The sequence below is a fragment of the Gavialis gangeticus genome, unplaced genomic scaffold, assembly GCF_001723915.1.
Source record: "Gavialis gangeticus isolate Ggan-Ray unplaced genomic scaffold, GavGan_comp1, whole genome shotgun sequence".
In the NCBI taxonomy this organism is placed as follows: Eukaryota; Metazoa; Chordata; order Crocodylia; family Gavialidae; genus Gavialis; species Gavialis gangeticus.
Window position 1 is genome coordinate 9395295 of NW_017729022.1, and position 22639 is coordinate 9417933.

Sequence of the window (22639 nt, forward strand, 5' to 3'; positions counted from 1 at the left end):
AAAAAAAAAAAAAAAAAAAAAAAACCTGGCAATTCCCTATTGGCCAAGAGTTAGCACTGTGAATAACCAACCAAAGCAGCCTCTCTTGTTTAAGGATTCATAGAAAACCAAGTGAAAACAATTCTAAACATAGCAAAAATGTTTATTCTATAAGGCATATAGGCAGCAGCTTTTGATATGGATGCATTTATTATGCCATCCTATGTATTATTTGTAATTTTACCAAATAATCTGAATAAGTTAGGGTATCCTGCAAAACACCACAGAAGAAACATGATTACCAGGAGGGGTGGTGAAAGTATTCCACATAATGAATTTATAGGCAAGAGAAAAAAGGAGTTAATAAGAGACATGTTACAATCCTGTGAACTAGGAATGCAAGAAATGTGTGGAAATTTACACAGTTTGGCTTATGTTTTAGTCTCTGCTACATGCACCAAAGTGACCAAAGTGATTCACTTTCAGTTTTCTTGACAATTTGAAAATCTAGATCTCAAGATCTGATGAAATAATTGATTTAAAGTGGAGCAACAGTGATTGTACACATTACACATTGTGTACAATAGTGATTGTACACCCTTCCACATTAAGGGTGCATCCCAACAAGTGCACACATGCAGGGACATGCTTTTCTCACAGGACAGATAGCAGTAGCACATATTTGTGCTGCTTCTATTTGACCCCAGGCATGCCCCTCCATACACACTCCAGCATGTGGCAGATTGACCTGGGTGGGGTAGGGCAGGGTGGCGCCAGCAACTGTGCTGGCCCCCACCGGGTTACCTGGGGTCCTCAGGCCTCCCAGGGTAGCAGCAGCACTGAGCCAGCTGCTCAGAGCCTGGCCAGCAGCCAGAGTGTGGCTCTAGTCAGCAGGGGTGCCACGCTGCGTTTTTTAGCGGCGGATTTTTTTTGACACAAGGATCTCCCAGTGTCAAAAAAAAAAAACCCGTCATGCTGCAAATTAGTGGTGTGGTGAATGGGTGCATATGCACCCCATGCAGTTTGCACATGTGTGCTCATTGGGACATACCCTAAAGAGGCAGAAAACCAAAGCAGCAGCAGGAAAAAAAGCTACCCAGGGAGCAGGAGAGACTGTAGATAGAGTTTACTTTACAATAAATATTTTGCTTATTAATTGTCCTTAGAGCTTGTCAAACATTTGGAAGATTTTTGGAAAAATATTGTTGGGATATTTGTTTAAAAAAAATATAGAAGTTAAAAAAAATATACCTCTTCTTTTTCTCTTAATGATTCTGCCTCTGGACTTTTTCCACTGTAAAAGAAATTTAGGTGTCGCAAACCAGAGGTTGGTGGCCTTGACTCTATATTGCCCAGGAATAGAGCTACCAGAGGGGGGAGCCCAAGGATGTCACAAAGAGACAGACCATCTTGGATGTCATGAGCTATTTCCCTCCTGCAGATTTTTCTACAAGAAAAGGGCCGTTAGCCTGTTACCTGCAGTCATACCAAATTAACTGTTCTTTGTGCAACACCTTCCAGAGGACATCAATCTACCAGCTCCCCTAGGAAGCAGTGTGTGGATCTGATGAATGTACACATGAATCCATGAGAAAAATAATTCCCTCATTATGCAGCCTTGTGCTTACAGGGGCTCACTTCAGCTCAAAGTCAAGCTTTAATTTCAGCTTTAATTCTCCAAATCAAAGTGCATTTTTCTTTTAGACATAATGGATCCCATAAGAACAGTTGGTAGTCCAGTTGAAGTTAATGGGAGTTATACCCACTTACAGATGAAAATTTGGCTTAATGACATTTCTTAACATACCAGACATTTCTAACTCCCCTATAATTTATCTTTAACCGTCTGACTTTTCAGAATTCTAGCAGTTTTCCATCTTTTCCCTGTTCCATCCAGTGTCTCATTTCCCTTCACAATTTTGTAAGGCTTTTTCCCCCTTAATTTCTAGTTTGCAAAATGTTGGGCTCTACTTACAGAATGTAGGTAGCTGATTAAATGTTTTATTGTTCCATGTGTTGCCAGTTCACTAATCTTTTAAAGGCAACTGAAAAACCCTATTCAAAGAGGTTGCATTGATTCTCCCACAGAATGGGGCCCAGCAGCACAATGTTCATTATTATACTTATTCAGTGGAAGCACCAAGTCCTTTAGGAGGTTAATGTAGTATACCATATGCCCCGGCTTTGTGTTTGACAACTTGTCATCAAAACAAATTGCAAATACCCCCCAAAAAACATTTCATATGTAAAAGCATTTGAACAGATCTGTATCCAGGCAACAGTTCTTAAGCTTCTAGATAAATCGCCCCTTGCTCATTGCTTGTAAATTATCTGCAGTTAATTTTCCTTAGAAAACAAGGTCTACATGACTGTGATAAAGAATACTGATGAAAGCAAGTTTTAGGATGGCTGCCAGTGTTCCACTTGATCTCAACACATTTTCTTCTGTGGATGTAAGAGCTGAGAAAGGCACCAAGTGGATCAACAGCAATGTTTTTCTTACACACACTACTACAAATGCATCAGATGAGCTAAGTATTTTTTCCTTTTGCGTGAATATTTCCATTGGCTTGAATCACTGGGTGCACCTACACATGGGCCCGACTGCACAGTTCTTACTGTACAGTCATTTAGAACTTGCTTGAGTACTAAATGACTGTGCAGTAACTGCCATAACTGCACAGTCCCAGAGATGCATGGGTCATTTCTGACCCTACTGCATAGTAGCTCATTGCTACTGCGCAGTAGAGTTGGTGTTGTAGTTTGTGCCTGTCAAAGCTACAGTAATGTAGCTTCTTGTGTAGATGCTCCCACTGATACTTTCATTACAGCATAAATAAAATGTAACATATAAGATAGCTGAAAACAATTTACAGTGGTGCATCAAAATCTCAGAGGAACCAGGATTGCCTCATATTGCACAAGGTGTCTTCAGTTCATACAGATGGTTACACACTGTTGGGGTAGGGCAAAAGTAAAGGGAAGGGATATGGACATGTAATCCTTTGTCATAGATTAACCATTAGTTTTATTGGTATGTCTGTGTCCTCCTTGGGCATACCACATCTACGCCATCTCTATTTCGCACCCAGGAGTGCTGCTATGAAGCATGTCCCATCTGTTTGCTCCACTTTGCATGTACCAGTTCCCCAAAATGCAGCAGCATCTAGGGAAGTGGATCTGCCCTGGATCACTCAGCAATAGCTCCAGCCTCCCAGCCACATGCCCCAGACCAGAGCTGGAGCTGGAGCTGCTGTCACAGCATGCCCTCTTCTGAAGGAGTCAGCAGCTGGGGAGGTAGGGCCATAGGAGTGTGGATGAAAACAGCAGCCCTCACTCATAGGCTTTCAGTTTTCATAGGGCCTGGGACACTCAGAGTAGGACAGCAAGCTAAGGAAGTAGTTGCAGAAGTCCTTCTCTGAGTCTAACCCGAGTGTGATATGGATCTTTGAAATTCTGGGTTGGCAATGTGGAGGAGGCAGGGAAAAGTTGCAGATACCAATTCCACAAAACTGTTTTGAGTAGTGAAGAACTAGGATAGCCCAGGTTGTTTATAGCAAGTATCAATCATATGTTCCTTCTGTGAGGAATTTTCAAATTCTGCTGTTGAGATCACTTAAATGCAGATTGAACTATCTGTCTCCATGGTAGCAGAGCAGTGTCTGAAGGGGAGCAACAGAGAATCTGCCCTGCTCAATCTTCAGACACCATCACTTACCAGGATCCTTGGCGTTTATAGGATGAACCAGAGGAGAAAAACTCAGGTCCCTTTTGGCTCATGAAGGCCAATGTGAAGGTTCTGGGACCATTACTAGATTCTGGAACATAAAAATTACCTTGTGAGATGAAACCAGTGGTTCATCCAGATCAATATCCTGCCTGGAGAGAGTGCCTATCAGATTTTTTGGAAACTACACTAAATGGACAGCCACTTTAAGTCATAGTCCTTTTTTGTTTTGACCTGCTTGATGTGACACTATTCTAGTTTCAGTACATATCACTTCAAGGCAGAAGTGTGTGTATCTTTAGAATTATACATGCAACTTTTTCTCTTGTACTTTTAATTGTGAACTATAACCTTGCAAAGCGGCTTTCTATTTAACTTCTCCCCTGTTCTTTAGAAGACTGCAGTCTCACTTGCAAGAAATCTGGTTTGATCCACATCACCATAAAATTGTGAAGGTGTAACACGTTGGGGCCATGACGCCCCCTGGTGGCTCCGCAACCGTGCCTTGCACCACTCCTAGGGTGCTCTCCCCATCTCTCCTGCCATGCCTTGATGGATAATAAATTAAGAGAGAGGCTGCCCCCTGGACCTTTGCTAGGCCTCAGTCCCACTGGTCTTAGGCCCCTGGCTGAACCTCTGTAATCTCAGGCCCCTGCCTAGTCCTGTACACTCTTAGGCCCCCCTGGCTGGGCCTCTATAGTCTACTGTGCCCAGCTGGGGACCCAAAGCCTTATGGGCTAATTGTGTGGCTCCATAACCTCCTCTTTACCACGCCCCGTATCTCATGGGTGTTACTACTACAATATCCCTTGGTTGGGACCTCAGCCTCTGCCCCTTCGTTCTACCTATGCTGACCAGTGTAGGCCGAACTAGATAGGACTGAGGCAGTGCTTCGAGGCACTAGCTTCCCCTTCTCCATTCGCAACTTACCGAGCCCCTGTATACTGGGCCCCTGGCCCCTCTGTGTGCACACCCTCAAGCCTTCAGCCTGTCCCTAGCACCAGTGAGACCTCCACCTCCCCTACAGCCTCTTCCACAAACCACCAGTGAACATAACAAATGCAAAACCCTGGCCTATAACATAAATAGTAACATGCAGCAGCCTTCTGCCCCTTTAAGAATATAAGCCTCAACTTAACCCAGCATCCCAGCTTCCCTAAGCAGGAGCTCCTTCCCTGGTGCCAGCCAGGAAGAGACAGTCTCTGCTAGCCCCAGCTCTGGGCTTAAATGCTCCCCAGGTGCTGCCTGTATCCAATCATCTGACTGGCTGCAAGTGCTGGCCAATTACCTTATTGGCCATTTACCCTGGCAACCTGCAGCTGTGGCCCTCTGCCTGCCTGCAGTTGTGGCCCCCTCTTTGACTGGGCTACTTTTCTCTTTAGGTACGAGAGAGCCTAGGGCTCTCTGTTACAGAAAGTTAGTAAGATAATGATTCTTTGCCTGTATCTGTTTTCTCTCTTGGATTAATATGCTTTCTTGATTTCTCTAAACAATTCCTGATTGCAGTATACAAATAAATACGTCAATCCAAGCCTGCATTACCAGATAAAAAAAAATATGCTGAAACAGAGTTAACATTGAGTATACATAAAAATAACTTACTGTAATGTAGATTACAGTGATTACGGCCCCCACTACAGAATGGATGTGGAGATACTTTTGAGAATCTAGTGAAGGGCAACAAAAATGGTGAGGGGGTTGGGGAACATGACTTATGAGGAAAGAGTGAGGGAACTGGGCTCCTTTAGTCTAGAGAAGAGGAGACTGAGATGGGACTTAATAGCAGCCTTCAGCTACCTGAAGTGGGGTTTAAAAAGGGGATGGAGCTAGTCTGTTCTCAGTGGTGGCAGATGACAGAGCAAGGAGTAAGTCTCAAGTTGCAGCAAGGGAAGTTTAGGTTAGATATTAGGAAGAATTTTCTCACTAGGAGGATAGTAAAACACTGAAACAGGTTACCCAGAGACATAGTGGAAGCTCCATCCTTGGAGCTTTTCGAGACCCACCTAGACAAACTTTTGGCTGGGATGATATAGTTGGGGATGGTCCTGCTTTGAGCAGGTGGTTGGACTAGATGACCTCCAGAGGTCCCTTCCAGCCCTAACTTTCTATGATATTTTACCTCTCCAAAAAATTAAGCACCCTAAACCCAGGAAATTCAGAACTAAAGCTAGATTTAAAAGAAAGCCAAATTTGTTAACGTATAGAAATTTACAGATAAAGCACTGATCCAGCGTTAATTCTTCCCTGTGCTGATTTCATGCATAGTTGTATGATTGTAATAACCAAGTTTTTATTGTGTTTGTCCCCAGGTTGGATTAACCTCATTCAAAAAAGGTATTAGCGTTTCACTGCTTTTTTGCATCAATTGTGTTTGTGTCCTCTATTAGCATTTACAGGTCATTGTTACAAGAATCCACAGAACCTTATTCTTGAAGCCACGGTAGACATGTATGTTCTCTTACTGTACCATCTCATGAAATTATGCAATATAACTGTGAAAATCTTTCCATCGACTTCACATGACTTCAGATTAAGATGTAAGTAAGAAAATGAACATACATATTCTGTATAAATTACCTCTTTCCTAATTATTTGCTCCCTTTATTCTGGCTCAATAAATAAATGTAGCAGAACCAAATTACTTGTGACTTCTTATTGTTTGTTAGTAAACACAGTGTCTGGCAGGGATTGTTGAATTCAGAAATTGTATTTGTCTTTTCTGCATGGGTGACAGTGGCTAGGGCTGTGCGAAGCTTCAGTAGCCGATTCGATTTGGAGGAGATTCAGCCCAATTCGGCAACCAAATCTCCAAATCCAATCGGGAGACCCATTAAAAGGTCCAAATCAAAATCGGAAGCCTCTAAATCAATTCAGAGAGATTTAGAGATTTGGAGGGCTTGTAGCAAGGCCTCGTGCCTGCATGAGGAGCTACCATCCCTGCTGTTTTCATCCCGCTCTGCCTTAACACACACAAGTGAGACAAGGTTTTGCTTTCAACAGTTTGAGGTGCACTTTCACAGAAGCCCCTGTAGCTATCTCCTTGAAACTTGGCAGGTTTCATGCCCTCAGAAGCAGATACCATCCCTGCTGTTTTTGTCTGAATCTGCAAAAAATGACAAAGTTATAGGTATTTTAGTGATTCCCCATTATAGTCTACGGCTGAATCTCTGAATTGGGGCCAAATTTGAATCGGCCGAATTGAATCAGGACAGTGATTCGAATCACGCAATTGAATCACTGTCCCTCCAAATCAGCCAAATCCGAAGCGAATGCTTGCTGCTTCAGACAGGCCTAACAGTGGCACCCTTATCATGGATGTTTTGCATTTTAAATTGCCAGGATTTCATCAATGGTGTTCTGCTGGAGCAAGAGAGGTCAGAACTGTCCCACTTCCAATGCAGACTCCAGTGGTAAAGATACAACTGACCATCTTTTTAGCTGGTTCCAACAGGCTAGAAATAACATGTCTGATTTTTACTAGCCGTTCTGTCAGCGATCTTCTGAAACCACAAAACTGTTACAGATAGTCAACACAGAACTGATTTCTGTTTATAACTTAGCAACCACTACTGCATGCCATGAAAGTATGTGACCCTGTTAGCCCATCTGCCTTGAGGGTTAGCCATACCAGAGCAGAGGATATGGAAATAATAGTCACTTAACTAAATAAAGTCCATTGTGCTTTGTGCTGTTGGGCCTCAGTGGGAAAAATATATACTTTTTTGCAGTCACATTAATATCCGTTAGATCCTCTTCTAATAATTTTGTTTTCTTTCCCTGGTCTGGATTATATCTGCTGGTATTATTTTATTATTATTATTATTATTATTATTATTATTATTATTATTATTATTATTATTATTAATTGTACCTGTAGGGTTTAAGTGGCAGTTGCTAAGCCTCTTTAGAAAAATCCCCACTTTAAGTCTTCTGTGTAAAGATTTATAATTTCTAGAGTTAAACTCACCCCTTAAATGTTCTCCTGCAGAGACATTCATTTTCAGTTTTATTCCTGTTACACAAGGTAGCGCCATGTAAATAGGGAGAGCAAATCTCACCATGCAAATAAAAGCTACAAAACTGTTCCCTGTGAAAAAGACACTGGAGTTTGTCATGGGTCACACTGATCCCAGGGAGGGGCCAGAGGAAAACAAAAACAAAAAAAACAAGCAAGCAATCAAAACCCCTTCTGCTCCCAGCCACTGCACATAGTGACTTTTGGAGGGTAGAAGAGACTAGAGTTGGAAGATTCATTTTTGAACAGTGAGCTCAACCTAATGCCCTAGAAAGCGAGATTTAAGGTATGGCCACATGAAAAAATGTATTGAAAATTAAGAGGAGGAAGCGTCTTACAATGAACCATCTGCACTTTACTAACTTCCCACGTGCAGCCTCTTACCTTACAATGAGTGAAAACTAACTGGAAAAAAACCCAAAAAAAAAAAAACTTACCCTCTTTTTATTCAGGGTTATCCCATTGACCAAGGGATAAAAGCATACACAGAGGCAAGTTACTGAGGAGCAGCTGATGAACAGTAAAGCCCCATAGGGTAGAGTTTCTGTATGTCCGAGCCCTTAGATTGTGCATCAGACAGACCTGTAGCTACAGTTTTAAAGGTTTTAATTCACTCAGACAACTTGGCACTTGTTTTTACCTATAGTCATGTGTGTTGTTATCCCAGATAGAAATATACTGTGAAGAATAGGTGACTCTCACCAAACTGCATGAAGAAGGGAGATAAGGGACATTGAAACTTTCTCAGGCTGACTCAAAGGGTATTTTTACATGTGCTCGAGGGCTGTGGGAGCTTTAATTAGTGCACAAAGTGCCTGGAGCATCTGGTGTGGCAGCATCCCCATGCTTCAAAATAGCAGTGAGGGCGCTTTATCTGAAGCTTGTCAAACGAGCTTTAGTTAAAGGATCCCTGCTGCCGTTTTGAAGTGTGGGGATGTTAATATGCAAGATGCAGAGGTTGGCTGAAGTGCAATAATTACCATGCTCCAGCAGACTCATTTAAACAAGTCTGCTCTGACATGCAATTGCAGTGCGTCAGAGCAGCCTCCTGGCTCACGTACAGGCACCTAAACAGAAAATAACCACAGTAGTTTGAGCTTCAGGATAAGGAGTAATTGAACCCAGCAGAAGCGATGCTGATCTCTCCAGGGAGACCTGCAATTCTGTAAAAGTTCAGTGCACCCCAGAGGTTAATTGAATATTGTTAGTTGGTAGGTTATTTACATGGATTTGACTTTCTGCATGTTAATGTTGATTGTTAGGTGGTGGTGTTATGCTTGGCTGAGGAATGAAGATGTGGGGAACTATACGTTTAAGAGGCTCTCTGAAGAGCCACTTGGAACCAGTTGTTACGTTGTACATGAAAGGAGCAAGCCTCTGTCAGACCCCTTGGCTCTGAATAGCAGGCTCTGTGTTTGATTCCTTGCAGGCCACTATGCAGTCACTCATTCATTCATGCAGCTACAGCACTTAGCTGTCTTCTAGTCTAGTAATATTTTAATTAGTTCATATCTAATGATGAAGTATCTAACAAAGGACAAACAATTGACTAGAGTTGTCTCTTGGTTAAATAATGGATCAATACTTCTTTCTTGCCTTCAGGACTCTCGAAAAGAAGCATCTGCTTCTTTTGTCACCTATACATTGCTTACCGTCTCCTCTATCTGAGAAAACTCATATATTCCTGAGAGGAGACTGATCTTCAACATCTTTGCCTTTACTAATGATACAGGTAAATCTTTAAGCACATTGGGCAGTGCTGTGACCAAACATACATCTCTCACCTGTTCCTAACAGCGCACATCAGCAAAGGCTCAGTTGTAAAGCCCCTCACCACTTTGGGGAGTGCTTTAGGATTACTTCTACTGACTTCTGTGAAGCTGCTTCCATGAGCAATTACACAATAGTTCAAATATATTTTCCTTTGTGATAATTTAGGACTGATTTCTACAGCTCTCAAGTCTGTCCGGATTCTCTGAGAGCAGTTTTTCTCCCTTTTTGCATGTCTACCATATTTACTTGATTCTTAAATTCCCCGCCCCCATTTCAACACAGGGGCAGGAAAGGAATGCCCCTCACCTTAAGTTGCATATGAGAGCAGTGGGAGGGGAGGCAGGTGGCTGTTCTGGCCTGGCGTCTAGCCCCTACCCAGGGGTAGTGCCATAATTATAGCTGTTGCCTTTCTTTTCTCCCCCCTTCCCCACCACCTCTGCACTCTGATGTCTCCCCACTGCAGCCTCTTCTTCCTATCTCTACCCCCTCATCCAGCCTCTGTTCCCCTTCCTCTCCCTACCTCCTTGATCCCTACTGACAGGCTGTGTGCACGCTGCAGTCTGGAGCACTGAGCACAGACCCAGCCCAGGTCCACAGCAGCAGCACACAACCCCCATGGCTGCTGGAGCTGTGCTCAGTGCCCCAGCTAGAACAGGGATGGAGCCTGCTTGCATGGGACAAAGGCTAGGGAGGAAAGGTGGGGGAGCAGAGGCTGTGGAGGGGGTGGCAGAAGGACGTAGGTAAGGGGTAGAAGTGGCAAGGAAGCAGGCACAAGCAGGAGGCAAGCTGCTTGATCTCCCCCTACCACCTGCCTCCCTACTGCCTGCCCCCTTGTAATGGTGGGAGGGATGACTTGAAGATTATCCTCCAATAATTAGATTCTATACATGGAAATTTATAGCAATTGTATATATTTTCCATATATAGAATCTAATTATTGGGGGGGTTGTCTTAAATTAAGGATCAACTTAGATTTGAGTAAACATGGTATTTCTTCAGCCTTCAGGCCCAGATTCAATACAGGACTTGGGCCCCTCAAGCTGGACTTAGGCAGAACTGAGGTGCCAGAGTTCAAACTAGGACTCCAAGAGATGTCTGTTCAGACACAGGAAGTACCTAAACTGACAAATTTTAACTTTCAAATTACCCAAGCAGCTAGGGTACTGGTCCCAGGTATGCTACAAATTGTGCCAGTTTGAGCAGCACAGGACCAGCACCCAACTAAGCCCAATAAGGATAAAGAAACTAGCCACTTGTCTCCTGGATCAGAGCCCTGAGGAATTCGCAGAAGAGACTTAATGCATATCAGATTCTCACAAAATATAATTCTGGCCATTGTCCTTTAAAATGTCCTGGTAGTGCTGCCTACTTTGTACGTAGTAGCCTACTGTTAGAGGACTTTCTCAGTAAAAGGAACAACGCAGTTCAGTGGCCAACTTGAGGGTTCAAACCTATATCTCACACCTCCCAGGAGAGCGTCCCAACCCCAAGTCATAAGCTAGGTGGACATAGCGCCCCTTTAGCCTCCCCTGTTGAAACAGCTGCTGTGCTGAAAAAGAATGCAAGACTTATGGGGCTACAGTAAGAGAGCACAACAGGCATACAGCTCTGCATTCTGGTGGTTAGGAATGTTACATTGGGAGGGAGTAAAGTCCTGGACTCCAGTCCCTGCTCATGGGACTGCTTTATATTCAACTGCTATCAGTTACAAAGAGAACCAATTCTAGAAGTAGGGTCCAGGGCCCAGGATTCCCCTTGCTATGGGAGTGGCATAACCAACAGGCTTCCCAACTTGTCCCTACATCTCCCCTGACTTGACAAATCTTGCATATGCAACTATTTCAGAGGATATCAGCATTAGAGTATTTTCCAACTAAAAAACTGATTTGAGAGACTCTTATTACAGCAAAAATTGAAGCTAATTTAAGAGCAAAAATGTATGCACAAAACAGTGCCTCACTCTTTCAGCTTAAAAATAAGTTTAGCCCGTAAAAGAAGAAAGCACAAGAAATAAAAACCTGATCCTAGCATCGACTCAGACCCAGTTCTAAACAAAGGGATTCCTTAGAGTATGGGCAGGATGGGCAAGCTTCTGCTCTTTGTTATCTTACAGTAAATCCAGACTAGCTTGACTGAAATCATTAAACTACACTAATGTATTTTGGGAATGGATAGTACCTGAATGCAGCCCTACATTTATGAATTCTTCTGATATTGCTACAGTGTTTTCTGATACTGTCTTCTTGGAGGGGTGGTGCTCCATAAGACAGCACCAAAACCCCATACATGAAAATCACTGCACATTGCTCTTTAGTTTTTGAGGTTGCTAGGGAGAGCTACAGAAGGAAATATGTATGTTTGACTTGGACATACTCGTTGTCCCACTATTTTCAGTATTATGTTACTATTGTAAGAATGAATGGAAGATCATTTTAGAATAGGGGTGTCAAACATATACCCTATGGGCTGGATGCAGCCAATGGACCTGCTTTAGCCAGCCTGTGGGGCAACCGATGGGCAACTGGAAGTTAGGGGCAGTGATTTGCCATAGAATATGGGGCTCTTGAGCCCTGGTAGACATGGCAGTCTGTGGCAGGAGGGCAAGTGAGGGCTGATCTAGCCTTGGCTGCCCTTTGGCAGCTTGGCCTATAACTATTGCCACCCTGCTCTTGCCCTACCTCCTTGCCACAACTGCGTGACTTTGGCGAGAGCTGGAGTCACTGCATGCCTTGGATCCAAGTCAAAGCCATCCCATGCCCCAGGCAGGGGCTGCTGCATCCCCCAGGCGAAATCCGGCCTGCAAAGACCACCATGGTCTAAATCCAACCTAGGGCACAAGGTGAATTTAACTTACCTGTTTTAAAGTTTATGAAATGCATGAGTCTGACAGCCCTTGATACTTGAATCTTCTCTTAGTCTGGAATTATGGGAGAGCTTGGGGGTGTATACACCAGCAGATGCACTTCTCAGTCTAGAGCTGGAAGGACCAATGCTATTTTTCTTAAAGTTAACTTATCTTGCTTTGCAAATAAGTAAGGGTGTTAAGTCTAGAGCAACATTTATTATGAGCAAAATTTCAAACTAATAAAATATTTGTATGGCTAGGGCATTCTCTCTCTGCTGATGAAATAATTAGACCTAGAAGATGCTAGTTTTTAGTATAAATTACCCAGTGTACGGCAGATAAATCATCTGCTTTAGGAAATAAAATGCTTCCCGTTTTGCATGACTTGAAGAAAGAGAATTACACAGGCATAGCCATTTCTCTGTAATGCATTATAGATTATACTGCAGAGGCACAGCCCAGAAGTGAAAAGATTTCATCTTTAAAATAGTTCACCCAGTTCCTGCCAAAACTAGAGCTTCCAGTCTGCTAAATACATGGATATAGAGGGAAGCAGGGATATGGGATCAGGGTGCAATGGTCCCTCTGGGGCAATTGTCAGGGGTCCTGTATAGCTCACACAGCAGTTGAAGAGACTCCTATGCACTACACAGGGGCCATGAACAAATCAACCTACCATGCAACCCTGTTCCAAATTCAGAATGCACTAATATCATTCTTTTGTAATTTCTTTTTGCTTTGTCGTCTGCCAACAGCTTACTCAATTGGTTTACTCTGAGAGAGGGACCACACACAGGCAAGTGAAGTGCAAGGTTGAAAGGAGGAAAAAAAGTGAACTGTACAGGCATAATTTATTTCTGTATATTTGAGTACTTTCATACTGGTATAACTTTATCCACACTAAGGACTGTAGCACTTGAAATGTATTGGCTTGTAAACTGATGCACACCAAACACAATAAAAATGGTTTGCACACCAGTCCTTTGAAAACACCTTGCCAACTTCAGTATAACCCCACACAGACAAGTCAGCAGTTTCTGTAGAGCCCACATTTAACTTAGACAGCAAAAGCTCATTCCAGATTCCAGCATCCTGTTGTAACTAACTCTGTGGTCTCATTATCAGTGTTCATTGGGTGGTATTACAAAGACAGCGATAGATCTCCAGTTTTCTGTGTTTTTTTAAGCTATCCTTCAAACCTAGGGAAAACTTTCTGGCCCTTTCAGATCAGCCTCTGTGATCCTGAGCCATTGAGGACAGCCAGCAAACTGGCTTCAGCAGCTAGCCTGAAAGATACAGCCAAGTACAGAACACATACATTCTTCCCCGAGTCAACAGTTCCAGTAGTACCAGTAACTTCAGTTAGGTTTCAACACTGGGAATTGAAAAGAGGGTCTTACCAGTGATGAACCCCTGAACATCATTATACAATAAATAATTCCTGACAAAACTTGTATCTAGCAGATGAGTCAGATTTGACTGATTATGGTAGTGGTAGAGTGTAAAAAATAAATAGACATTTTTTTTTTAATGCTTCAAGGTACAAACTCCTTTGAAGTACAGGGCAATGCTGCAAAGTCAGTCACTGTCAATTCTGCCTAGTGGCATTCTTATTTATGTCTACTTTGTAAGTGCAGTTTGTCATGTGTTGAATATAGATAAATATATACTGCACTGTAACTATAAAGAGAGAAATAAATAGACCTTCACTTTAGGATGTGTGCACACAAATACAGGGTGGAAAAATTTTACATAAAGCTAGGTCATTTTCTTTGCCATTAGAGAGGTCATCTTACATTTGTCATGAATATCTTAGTGTTCCCTCACTTTTTATAATAGTCCACCTATAAAAGAGAGAGAGGAAAAGAAATAGGTGGCATTTTGTTTCTTGATCCAGCTCCCTTAGATATGGTCAGCCCCATAAAAATCCCCCAAGCTTAAAGAGTAATATTCGCTCCCGTACAGAAAGTTAGCCCAAGAACAATTCACCACATAACCCCTCAAAATTGACACTCTAGTGTCAAAAGAGACTAGGAAATAAAAGTTGCAGCACTTCTCACCACATCTGCTCCATGCATATGTTAAGTCTTAGCTATGGGATCCTGTGACGAAACAGGTTTGCCATTCCTTTTATTCTTGTTTGAACTGCAAAACAGTAATTGCTCTTGGAAAATACTACAGAATCCATTCTGGCTCATCATTTGTCATCCACAGACTTTTTATTTAGGCCAAGAATTTGAAATATGAATGCTGGACATCAAATTGTAAATGCCTAAATCAACAGCCACATTTTCAAAAATACTGAATCAATTATAGCTGCCTGGTCTCTGCGCTTCTGGAAGAAAAATCAAGAAACGTTTTACCCAGTGATCAGGTTTCTTGGACTCATCCAGGACCAGCAATGAAATCATTAATGAAACGACTGTCAATACCCAATCAGGACACAAGCCCTATTACAGCTATAGATAAATGAGGACTAGGGAATGATCCAAAGTTTATTTGGTTGAATATTAGCTATGTAGATGCTGTCTAGCTTAAGGACTTGCTAGTCAAGGACTTGGAAAGCCATAAAGCTAACTAACAAAGATTACCTGGGGAATCTCTAGAGGTACAGGACAAAAAGAACATGGGCCTGAGAGACTATCAAAGGTCTCTATTATTAAGGATGTTATAAACTGAACTGCAAATGAGTGTCACTGCTGCTTGAGGAGACATATGAGTTGAACAGGCCTCCCCAACTCCTCTTACAGAGTCTAATCTAACAACCTTAGTTCTCGGAGTATTTATTTCTTATCTGAGCACCTTTGCTTTCATAGTTTCATAGATTTAGGGTCGGAAGGGACCAAGCAGATCTTCTAGCCCGACCCCCCGCCAGGGCGGAAGAACAACAAAACCCCAAAACAAAAACGGGACTCAAATGAGTCCAGCCAGGTAGGCATCCAGCCTCTTCTTAAAGACCCCCAGGGTAGGGGCCAGCACCACTTCCCTTGGAAGTTGGTTCCAGCTCCTAGCCGCCCTAACTGTGAAGTAGTTTTTGCGGATGTCCAATCTATACCTCCTCTCCATCAACTTGTGCCCATTACTCCTTGTTATGCCAGCGGGCGCTAGGGGAAACAGCGTCTCCCCCAAACCCTTCTGGTCCCCCCTAGTGAGTTTATAGACGGTCACCAGGTCCCCCCTCAGCCTTCTCTTGTGGAGGCTGAATAGGTTCAGGTCCCGCAGTCTCTCACTGTAGGGTCTGCCCTGTTGTCCCCGGATCATGCGGGTGGCCCTCCTCTGGACCCTCTCCATGTTGTCCACATCCCTCTTGAAATGGGGCGCACAGAACTGGACACAATACTCCAGCTGTGGCCTGACCAGCGTCGCATAGAGGGGGAGGATCACCTCCTTGGCTCTACTCGAGATGCACCTGTGGATGCACGACAAGGTCCGGTTAGCCCTGCCAACCATGACCTCGCATTGTCGGCCCATGTTCATCTTGGAGTCAATAATGACTCCAAGATCCCTTTCTGCCTCCGTGCTCTCGAGTAAGGAGTTCCCCATTGTATAAGTGTGCTGCTGGTTCCTACTGCCCAAGTGCAGCACCCTGCACTTGTCCGTGTTAAAACGCATCCTGTTCCTGTTAGCCCACCCCTGTAACCTATCCAGATCCCTCTGCAATCTCTCACTCCCTGCTAGCGTGCTCACCTCCCCCCAAATTTTGGTGTCATCAGCGAATTTAAACAGGTTACTTTCCACCCCATCATCCAGATCGCTGATGAAGAAATTGAACAGCGCAGGCCCCAGGACCGAGCCCTGGGGGACTCCGCTACCCACCTCCCCCCAGGTCGAGTATGACCCATCCACCACCACCCTCTGAGTGCGACCCTTCAGCCAATCTGCAATCCATCTGACTGTGTAGGCATCTATGCCACAGTCGCCTAGTTTTTTTTTGTTTTTTTAACTAGGATGGGGTGAAAGACGGTGTCAAAGGCCTTGCTGAAGTCCAGAAAGACTACATCCACCGCGATACCTGCATCCATGGCCTTTGTGACCTGATCGTAAAAGGCATGCCATGCCTTTACGGAAGGGCATGGCTGCAGAGTGCTTTAAAAGTGCCTGATTGTGTGACAATCTGATATTACATGAGGATTCAGATGAAAGCACTCCAAAGCAATGTCTTAATTAGCTTGTGTCAGCATATGCTGGGAGCAGGACTGGGCCAATGTAGCCAACCCCCCCCCCCCCACTGTCTTTAGAATGGGAGGGGGAGACGGAAGACGCAGGAGTTCCCTCTGGGGCTTGCCTAGCCTGTGCTGGAGGGTGGGGCAGATGGACTGCAGCCCCCTGCATTGGAGGGGCTCCAATCCACCTGCCCCACTCTCCAGGACTGGCTGGGCAAATCCCAGACCAAGCTCCTTCTGCTCCCTTCCCCCCTCTGGTCCTGTCTTCAGAATGGGAGAGATGGGAGGGAGAGGCGGGCGGGGCTAGGGGAAAGTGGATTCAGACACAGCCACTCCAAACTGGAGCTCAGTCCCTCAACCCCCTGGACCCAACAGTGAATGTCTGTTGGGTCTGGGGGATTGCTGTAACTTATGGTGCTTCCTGCAAAAAGTGCCATGAGCTACAGCGGGGAGCGCACATCTGTCAGTGTCCCATGTGGTTACCCTAATGTAGCTGAGGGTAGGGCTTACCCTGCCAACAGTTCCCTGCTTCTCAGAATGAAATGCAGGAAATGATTCACCTCTATCTTTTTATTTTACTGTTTTTAAAGCATGTGTTCAGTAGATCTACAATCTTCACATGCCTCAGCATTGCAGGCAAGAAGAGCCTTGCATAGGACACAGGGATTCCTGTTTCCCAGTTCAGTTACTCTGCTTTTGTCTTGGCAACTATGAGGTGCGGTTCATGAAAGGTCACTGGCTGGAAAGAAGATGAAAAGGCTAAAGTAAACAATGGTAAAGAGAGGTCTGAGGTCTTCTCCAAATGACTTAAAGATATTACTGCCTAGTAAAGATAGAGGAATAAGGTAAAAGTCCTAGGTTTTGAGAGGCTATGTTTCAAATGCTTCAAAAGTACAATTCCCTTGACTCTAAATTACCAGGTTTGGTTCACTTTAAGTTGTAGCTGAGAGTCCATTTCATGAGATGGTGCTTAAGTGATTCCATATTTGGGGCTGGCTTGATGAATTTTAAAAACTGACTATGCAGTCTATACAGAAATGCAATCTGCTGCCTTAAATGCCCATGTTGCAGAAATGTAAGCATGTGCTCCACTTGAGCTACTTGCAACATGTAAAACTGAGCAGGATCAGGCCTGGGGTCCTGGTTGAAGAGACTGCCAACTCTGCCCTGTTGGAACCTTGTTTTCTGACATGCATATGAAGTTGCTGGAACTACTTTGGTGAAGAGAGAGGTAGGCAGCTGTGTTAGCCTGAAGTTAGGCAGAAGGCAGGGTAGATATACATCATACAGACTAAGATGTATAAAGAGCATACATTTTTTGTGAACTTGAGTTATAGGGCTTATGTTCTTGATATATATTAGTTAATCTAGAAGTTTCACATCTAGCCTGCCTACTATTTTGGTGCTACAGCATATAAACAGTTTAGTAGAGCAGCTCTAGAACTGCATCTGGTCAAGGTAGGTTCTTCCCACTACACAAGGTGAGGACCAAGGGACTTCCTCCATGTTTCCCTCCCCCCCACACCATTTTATTGAGTAAACTGTTGTATCTGAACAGGATTCAACCCAGAGATGACCCTGGGTAAGCTGTTTGGAAGAGTTCTGTGCAGGAAGTACAGCCCTACCCTGAGAAGTTAGAAGACAGTGAGTGCTGCGACTACTTCATCACAATGAAAGTCTGATATATTTGAGGAACTAATATTTGTTTGTGTATTTTGCCCTTCCTGGGAAGAGTGCAACACAGCTTTGGTCTTTTTTCTAAGAACAATCACCTGTAGCTTGTTACTGATTGTCCTTCATTTGGCAGTTAGTGCCCCCAGTCAGCTTGTGGTTTACTACAAAAGCTTAATCAAAACCTCAAAGAAAGTGATTAACAGAGCAGCTTAAGACTCCTGAAAATAAATGAGACTGTTTCTTTTGTGTGTATCCTCAAGATTCTAGCCACGAAACTCAAATTATAGTGCAGTGAACATAACTACAGTAATTCAGGAATAATGTTGGTAATTCTTGTGTAAAAAAAGCAAGAAAAAATTCCTGTTCCTTGGGCTGTGGCAAGATGACTTAGCTATATATCCCTTAACAGAAAGAAAGCTGTCAATGATTGAATCCTGATAATGACACCAACAACCCAGAATGCTAGAGTCTCCTTCAATTCCATGAAGGAAATATGCAGACTTGATCTGGGGGACACCCTGAGAGTCTCCCATGTTACAGGTTGTCCAACTATATCAATAAAGCAGAAAAAGAAGCCAGTTACCCTTTCTCTGCTTTTGCTGGTCACATTTAAGCATGGTAATCTCTCTTATTGGGCAAATATATATTTGGGAGAGATGTTAGGCAAGCTTTTGGATACAAAAAACCCTTGTTCAGGTCTGAAAAAGCAGCAGAGAGCCAAAACTAAGGTTGGCAACCTATGGCCTATGGGACAGATCTGGCCAGTGGGTCCATTTGATCCAGGTCATGGACATGCTGCCACAGGGAAAAGCAGCAGCTGTGGGAGCTCTTCCCCATGCTGTTATGGGGAGAAAGTGGTGGTGGCAACAGTATCCATCTCTGACCAAACTCCAGTCATTTGGCCTACAACCTGAAAAGGTGGTTAACCACTGGCCTAAACTAAATATTAGGGGGCATGTTTACATGTGCAATTAAATGTCCATGCATAAGTGTACATCCAGGAGCAAACAACTCTGGAGTATATTGCTCCAGAGTTCATTAGTGCATAGCACATTGAGCCCAGTTGGAGCAGCTCTGGCTGGCAGCAGCCCAGAACTGCTCCAACTAGGCTCAGTGTGCTATGGCAGGGCTGACTGGGGTACAAGGGTGCTTCACCGTGGGGCTAGGCAGCAGGTAGCCCCCACAGAGGCACTCTCATGCCCCAGCCAACTGGACAGCATCTACACATGCATTGCCACACAAGAAAAAAAACTCTGCAGCAGGGTAGACCTTGTATTTACAAGCACTAGCCTGCTCTGGAGTATTAGTTGTGTGTGCCCTGAAAAGGGTGCACATGTAGATACTGAGGCAGAACAATTACTCCTGTTCTATGGCTACTATAACACAACCGTTAAGTCTAACATCTGTGCACTGTCTTAAGTGAGTGAGTCTTTAATATTGCAAGGCACTTCCTAAAATAAGACATGTACGGCTGTGAACCCATTCCTGGAGTGGGGTATCTGTCTTCCTTTCAAGAAATGTGGCATGATGGTTGTCCATCCTCTTTTCAAAGAGAGGATGTGGTGATATACTCCAGTTTTACTCCACAGCCCAATGGTTAGAGTATCCAGCTGGAATACACATGCACACAAAGAACCATACATGCATGCACACACACACATGCACACAAACAGAGATCCAGAACAGATATGTGCACACATCCAGAACCAGATGCATGGGTGCACAGAGCTGGGTTGCTGGGCCACCAGACAAAATCCGACCCAACAGTGCCCTGGGCCTCCTGGAGCCCCTGTGCTTCCTTGGGGAGCCAGCCCCAAGCTGCAGTGCAGCCAGCTGAGGCCCCGGCTCAGGGCCTGCCCATCAGCTCAACCACCCACCCACTCCACACAGCTAATCCCACAAAGGTGTGTTGCTCCTGGCAAGGGGCAGCACCAGCCTCATCCCAGTAAGGGGGCTGGGCCAGTGCTGGGCTTAGAGCAGGTGGGAATCAGGTGGACTCAGCTGCAAGCAGCCTGGGCTCTCTGGTTGGCAGCAGCTACCCAGAGCTGGGGCTGGCTGCAGCCAGGAGGTTGCAAACAGCTGCATGCGTACCTTGAAGCAGACAGTGGGGGGACCTGAGGCATCACAACCCCGGCCTCTCCCCTGCTGCCAGCACAGAGCTGATGACTGGGCTCTGGAGCCCGGAGCAGCTGCTTGTAGCCAGCCTGGGCTCTAGGCAGCTGCAGCAGGCAAGCTGCAACCAGCTTTGCTGGGCTTCACAGCTCTGGCATCAGCTCCATGCTGGCAGTGACTGCACACGCACCTTGGAGCAGACAGCAGGGATAGGACCTGGCCCTGAGGCAGCACAGCCCTCCCGCTGTCCACTCCGAGGTGTGCTGCACAGTCACTGCCAGCATGGAGCTGATGCCAGAGCTGTGGAGCCCGGCACAGCTGTTTGCAGCCTGCCTGCTGCAGCCAGCCCCAGCTCTAGGTAGCTGCTGCCAACCATGGTGCCTGGGCCGCTTGCAGCAGGCCTTGCAGCTTCCCAGCCGCCTGCTGGGAGCAGCCACCCAGAGCCAGGGCTGGTGGTGGTATACCAAGCAAAATGGCCTCACATGCCATGCTCAGCATGCATGCCAGGGGTTGCCAACCCCTGATATACAGCCAAGGAGTCAACTTCATGCAGCGTCTGTGTTCTAACTGATTAGCTTAGATGATAAGTCTAGATCTAGGATACTGAAAAGTAGGGTGTAGGTGGTGAAGTGCATCCATACATATAAGACACAAACATATTTTTCTGCAGTTAAAAAGAAACTAGAGGCTTTACTAATACCCTAGGGCTGTATTATTCAGTTTACAATTAAAGCAAAAACTGATAGAACTTCATTGGAATGAGTTGAAAACAATTTGCAGGGCTGTGAAATGGAAGCTTCATTAATCAGGACCAGCTAACAGACAGGAGCATTGCAGAAGAAAGGTTAGCCTGATTGATGGAACATCAAGGCCATTAAAAAGAAAAGAGGGTCATTAACACCTGTGGAATGAAAAGTTTAGAAGGGATCCGGTAGATTATAATGATCCATGAAGTCAATTGACTCCCTCAACATTGTCTGACTAGAAGTGTTGCTGCCACTGTCAGGCAGTTGGTTTTAAACTTTGGGTGGAGGAGGAATCAGAGTGGGGTGCAAGTGTGCCAGTGCACCCCAGTCCTACCCCCTCATAATCCACCCCTGTCTGGCTGTAACATCTATGCCTATTTTACTATACCACAATCTTTTTACTTCTTCCATGTTTGTTGAGCAGGCCTGTTGGCTATGACTTTAACTTAACTGTGATCTATTTTCACAATTTGCTGTGTTAACTTCTTGCCCAGCTATTTTCTTTTTCTGTTATATGCAATTTGCATTTGTTTGTTTAGCTTTAGCCTGGGAGCTCTGACTCTTTCAAAGCTTTGAGGAGCCTCTGATCGTGTTTGTCTACTATTCATACTCAAACCAAATGTCTCTTCTTGTTTACAGTGATGTGTGTCTGGTATTAAAAATGAAGAAATAAGACCTTCATATACCGTTAAACATGCACAGGTACATGCTTTATTTCTCCAAGAACACCTACTGGGACCTTGGTAATGTATCCAGACTGCAAAATAGTTTGCATCAGCCATCACGCCAATTTTTTTTTTCCTTGTAGGTACTGGAAATGGAAATAAAGGCACTACGAGGTTTAGACAGCACCTGAGCAGGGTTTTAAAGAATGCCAAAGTGTGGGTCACAAAGCAAGAACCACCAAAGTGAAGGGACAGTGAAAGCCACGTGAGTACATGCACAGCTCAATGTACTGTGTACTACAGTAAGTTTAAGCGATAGCTCTATGATGCTGCTGTAATGAAAAGGCCAGATTGCTTTGGTTATATGATAAATGCTTAAATATAAGAATAATGTTTAACACAGAGGAGCAAATGCAGGTGCTTATTAACTTTGATGTCCCATTCCACAAATCAAATCTATAATAAAGCAACAGAATCAACTGATATTACCCCTTGACATATGACTGGGGTGTTTTGAATACAGAGTTCTAAGTAGGTCATGAGATGGGCCAACAGGAATATAGTAAATGGTTTCACTGTTGTTAGGTGGCACACATTTTATCCAACCATAACACCAATCTCAAGACAAGATTCTTTTCAGGCTGAGCACCACTAAGTTCTCAATAAGATATGTTAACACTCACTTTGATTTTTTTTTTTTTTAACTTTAATCTCTGTAGCTATTTGATGTATATTATTTCAGATGGAAAAGTACTAACTTTCTTCCAATTTCAGTCCTCCTTATCTAGGTTTGCCAAAACCTTTAAAGGAATCATGACCATAGTTGGTACAAATGGAAGCTTTAAAGTGGGTAGGTACACCAACAAGCTAACTTTTCAATTAAACTAGCAATTATACATATTATGATGCAAAATATTTCATTTTTACACCATATGAAATT

At 44.1% G+C, this 22639-nt stretch overlaps 1 long non-coding RNA gene across 1 annotated transcript in view; it reads left to right on the forward strand.

Moving 5' to 3' along the window:
* LOC109295637 overlaps positions 1-22639 on the forward strand; it is a 100077-nt gene that overhangs the window by 25808 nt on the left and 51630 nt on the right. The window contains exon 2 of the long non-coding RNA XR_002096794.1: positions 21843-21964. This is a non-coding gene — a long non-coding RNA (uncharacterized LOC109295637). The remainder of the gene's footprint in view (positions 1-21842; positions 21965-22639) is intronic.